This window comes from Corvus kubaryi, unplaced genomic scaffold (genome assembly GCF_017639235.1).
Source record: "Corvus kubaryi isolate FWS band 111438036 unplaced genomic scaffold, C.kubaryi_AGA036_p1.0 split3-73, whole genome shotgun sequence".
Taxonomy (NCBI): domain Eukaryota; kingdom Metazoa; phylum Chordata; class Aves; order Passeriformes; family Corvidae; genus Corvus; species Corvus kubaryi.
In genome coordinates this window covers 47,173,403-47,179,177 of record NW_024582091.1, presented here as the reverse complement: position 1 = coordinate 47,179,177, position 5,775 = coordinate 47,173,403, and positions in this window count along the sequence as shown.

Here is a 5,775-nt window from a genome sequence, read left to right as displayed (position 1 = left end):
CTGGAAGAAAAAGGAGACCCTTGAGACACCAAAAGCAGGCACTTCTGATGTAACAAAAGAACACCCCACAAAAAACTGAAACACACACACAAAATCCCTTCTCAATTATGCAATATAAGTTTGTATTTTACGTTGATGTATTCCCATGTGACATCTCTGGCTAAGTAATTGTCCTTCGCACACTCATAACCTTGAAAATTGCCCATTTATAGACACATCTCAGGATCAGTTTCCTTCTTTGTTTTTTATACTGATATTATAAAATATACTATGAATAAAAAAAGACTTGATAGATCAAGTATTAAAGTTAATGGGTTTAAGAACAGCATTTTTACTTATTTTAAGCACAACTGAACACAAAGTAGTCCACATCAAATACTGGAAAATTGTGTTCACTCCACTTTTGAATGTACCTGCATTTTTACCTTTACAAATCTTATTCAAGCATCTCCAAGAATTTTATCCACTTTCTCCATGGCAGCAGCAGAGCAATTTAAAAAGTTCCTCGGTCCATGCCCCACTAAAAGTACACCCATGTTATTTCTTCAATGGTTTACAGTGCTAGACTAATCTAAGCAGTGACAAGACACTACTGATCTTGCACCTTCTTTAAAGCAATTATAAGAAAAAACACTGTTCAAACTAAACAACGGAACAACTACACTGTTTATCAAAAGCTGTACTGCAGTACTTTCCTTAACTAAACTTCAACTCTGACAAGAGCACAGCAAGCACACAAAACCAGAGGATTCTATTAACAAGAAGAAAACTGGTTTACCCTAGTTCAGTATCAAATGCCATTTTTCCACCCCTCTTCCACTGAGTAGTCTGTAAAACTTCCTGCTAAGTAGTTAACCCCCTCTCAATCCTCCTAAGACCACTTAATTTTTTTTCCAATTTCTCTAACCTACATTAAAGAAAACCTTTTGCAATATGCTCTATTATATTCAGAAGAGTAAATTCTACGATCTCCATCTCAAGTTCCCTGTACAGTATTAAAATTTTGTATTTACTCTTTATTTCAATTATATCAGCAAAAAATCACCTTCACAGCTGCTACAGCAAAAACCCCATGGAAAGAGATTAATGCATGCAGTCTTTTAAAAAAAACCACAGATAATAAATTGAAAAAACAGTATTTAAAACCAATGTTCCACACTGTCACCCCAGTGCTTCATTTCAATAAAGTATTTTGTATTCTAACTCATTTTTCAGTGTCTGAAGTCTTGATAAAATATACAATGACCACAATTTCCATTTATTATTCCAAACCAGTAAAGTATTGTAACAATTATCTTAAAATTCAAAGAAATGCTACAGAAAAACTTGTCTGCATCTTCATGAGGCATAAAATGACTTATCGGTCATCATTCAACGCTTGCAGAGTTCAATTATTTGGTAGCATGCAAAACTTGGGAGATTGCTTATTTTTATTTTTTCTACTGTACTTTTAAGTTTTGGTGGCTTAGCACCAAGCAGATACATGCAGGCAGTATCACTTCACTAAATCTGCTAATAAATTTTTGCACATGTGCATCAAATGTGTCAACATGGAAAAATATGATATTTACTGTAGTATGGGAGGAAGTAAACCAAAGAGACTCTGATCCCCACTATCTTAATTCAGAAGAATACACTCCAACAGAAAAAGAAAAAAGGGTTTTTTTCCCTCAGTTTCAATTACAATACACAACAAATATGGCTTCACTGACAGTGTAACATATGAAAAATATATCATGTGAATATGAAGATCTCATTCCAATCATCACTTCAAGAAGAAAAACCCACTAAAGAGCTCAAAGATATCAAAAGATTATTAACAAACTCAAATTAACCTTAAGGAAGACTGAAGTGACAAGGTCATGAGGCTTTTTGAGGCCTCTCTAGTAAAGACAGATGAAAAGGTTTTTTTCCCAATTCTTGATGTTGCAAGAAACTACAAAAAGGACTCAGTATCCATCTCCAGAGGCAAACTTAAAGGAACTGAAAGTTACTTTGACAGACACAAGCCTAAGGAACAGACACACAACACTGTTGTCCGCCATGGAACTCAGGATCATCCAGAATATTGTTCGAAATATTGTTAGAATATTGTTAGAAAGTTACATATACAAGTCAGTGGAAAATAAAAGGCATGAATGCAAGACTGAATAGCTAAGACTGCCAGTAAGTAGACTGTAGAAGAAAAGGGTACCAACAGGAGGCAAAGGAAACTGCTGGCAGCAACATTTTGGCTTCATTCAGAGATTCTGGCATAAAAATAAAGGCAACACAGCATTACAGAAGTAATCAGAAAAATCTATTCAAGAAATTAATTACTGGAAGAAGGAAAATTCAGTACTGGTGACTCGGAAAAATAACTGTTCCTAAAATCATTAATATCAGAGTTTAATTACAAAGGAAAACATCTAAATACTGGAGTGCAGTACAATATAAAGCTATTCTTGTAATGTCCATTTACTAATCGTTTTACATACTGCTTCTATGTATTCCAAACAAAAACCCCTTCAATGTGACTTTATAATGTTAAAGAGAGACAGAGATCCCAGTGCTCATTTATGCCAGAAATACTAAGTAACCGGAAGAATTAATTAGCTGTGTTCTTTTTCAAAGAGTATTGGCATGATCCTCAGACAACTTAAAAGGCCTGGAAATTGTATCATGATGGAGCTCCGGTTGAAGCTTTATTCTGTGAAAACTATTGAAACCAAAGTAAACAATGTGTCATCTCCCAAAGTACTTAGAACCATGAGTATGAGACACAAAATAAACTGCCTCTCTTGTTTATGAAAATCAAAGACAACTTAATGTGAAATATGATTCAGACGCCAAACACTAGGCTGTTATAGTGCTGGACCAGTGCTAACTAAATATATGATTTTTCAAGCCTTCTTTCTTCTGACAGAACACATGTTTAACATATCAGAGACAATTCTTCAATACAAACCTTAACATATTATCACACTGACCTTCCACAAAACACTTATAAAGCAAGTGTTCTCAGAATAAATTCTGTCAAAATGGATTTAATGAAATAATTATGCCTGACAAAATCTAAACAAAGAAGCTGATAGACTAGAATGTTATCTGCACTTCTTGTTCTTTACTAATTTTTTCCTACTGCAACTTCACGTACAGTCCATGCCGCAAGAAATATCAAAGGTAATTGTGCGGATTTTACAAAACTGCTGTACTTAGTAATTCCAGTTCAAGTTATGATGCACTCATAATGACTGAAGTTCCATTAATGGTCAGTTAACATTCTGGGAACGGCCTTTGTGAGTTCAAGAGAACAGCTCTTGGAAATATGCAGAACACTGCCACAGTAACCAGCACGCCCTTCACCTTCTCCAAATTCAAATCAATGCAGCTTTTATATCTCCCTTGTTACTTCAGCTACATCTAGTAAGTAAATTGCTCACAGTTTTCCGTGGTTTTAATCTGATCACATCTGATCTGTGTTTTACTCACCTGGCTAAAATGCTGTAAAAGTAATCTATCTAAAAGCTTATTTTAAAAATTTGGCTGTAAATATTTTTAAGAAAGTGAATGCAGAAACAAGAGAACACTTTCTTGTAGCATTAATGGTGCAGGTTACAGACACTGCTTATAAAAAGACTGCTGTAATGACAGGAAATCAGATGCAGCAAGTTGCAACAAAAACCTGGTAGAGGCTGCTAAACAGAGAACAGAAACAGACAAGCAACTAGAAAGATGACTAAAAAACACCAAAACCCAACAAAAAACCAAAAAAGAGACTACCTAACCCCCTCTATACTTATCTCAGGCTCCTTCATCAGGACTAAGTAGCTCCCCAACACTCACATGTATCTGCGCATTGGTAACTCCAAAAAGTAAAATTATCTTCTCCCCTCCTCACTCCATGCTTTCATGAGCAATACCTTCTACCTTCCCCCATATACTTAGCTACATTTTTTCCTGTTATCTTATCCAAACACCTATCCAGGCATCAAGCCAACAAATATTAAGAAACTTCTATGGGCCCTTCTCTCAGCCAGACCTCAATTCTGATGTTTCACTCCAATAATTCAACCTAAGACTAACCTTAGGTCACTTTCCATCGAGGGTTTCTTTACACTGAATTGCTTGAATGACGAAGTATAGCTGATATTAATATTTCCAGCACTTCTTTCAGCTTTCTTTACAAAATATAATTTCCTCTCCAGTCTACAAGACTGGCAATCACATTATAAATATATGAATCTCTATCCACAGAAGACCACTTCTAAGCAGGATCTCCACTCCTCTGACAGTAACAAGCATTGCAAGCTTATTGCCAGTTTATACTTACTTATGTGTTATCAGTCTCCTTACAATCAGAAGTATATTTTTGTATCCCTATTGTTTGAGGAAAAAAGGAACATCAGACAAAAAAAGCCATCTTGCTCTCTTGCAACCTACCCCTCCAACCTCTTATATGCCAATTTCCACACCTATTCTTCCTTTTCTGCCTCACTTATAACTGCACACTCTTGTTAAACATGAGACTAGAAACTTTCACTGTATGTGTGTTTAGCAAATGGAGGGGGGAAAAAAAAATAAAAGAGATCCCACCGCATGTAAGGCCAACTTTCCTTAAAGAGATTGGTTTCCAGCTACATGCAGGACTGCACACTTAACTATGTCACTGACAACTCGCAGGCAAAAAGAAAAACCCAAGAATAACAAAACCAAAATTGTATGGTTCTCTGAGAAACTACAATACCAAGACCATTTAGAAATTAAACAGCAAAAAACAATGAAATTCTCTTCTCCCCCATCTAGCCCTAACAGACTTTTTCTGAAAGCCTACATGGAGTCAAATGTCGGGGAGCCTGAACATGCACTTGTTTTCTTAAAATTAAAATTTAGTGTAATTTTGTAAGGGAAAAAATGTAGAAACAAGAACATTCTACCCCAGAGTGCCATACTCTTTCTGCAAAAGAGATTAAGAAGCAACAGTACAGAATCTAAAAGCTTACACTAACATCACTAATGCTTTAAATGCATATTAAAAAAAAAAGTGTGAGAACTGGATGATGGAAACAGGTTTATTAAATATTCCTAATAGAATTTAATTGTTCTAATACATTACTCAGTTTTTCCCGGGCTAATTTGAACCATTTCAACAGTTCTTCACCAATATCTCTACTATCTCTGCTTAAAGAATACTATCAACACCAGATGCTATACTTCACTCATTACCATCCATCTCTTAAATAAGTAAAAAATGAATACTTTTAGCCCATCAGTTTGTTTCCCATCTCATCCTCAACCTACTACACAGTGATACTTCCAAGAATCTGTTTGCCAGATTTCTACTCTGCACTATTCTGAATCCAAACAAGAACATGAAGGATATAAGCCTGATTTCATTGCATGACCTTAAAACTTTAAAAAATCAGAATTGCAAATAAGCATCAGTAAGAGTTTTCCCCAAACACATTACTGAACTGGATCAAACAAAAAGACTTCTATCAAATAATTAATGATGAGCAAGGTCAGAGGAAAATGGCAACCTCTGGAACAGCTCAAAGAAAAAGTCTGTTCCTATGGCAAATTTATTTTAAGTGAACATACCTGGAAGCAATTCCTACCTTGAAGCACAACTTGGTATTTTTTCTTCCTCCAAATTCATTATGAAGAGAAATTTCCAGAAATAAATTTTTATTTAACACATTTCATAATGTCTTTTAAACTCCTGGCTGGAATAACAATGTACTATAATGGGTCCCACAGCAAAAGTGTGCACACATAAAACATTTAAAGAGGTTT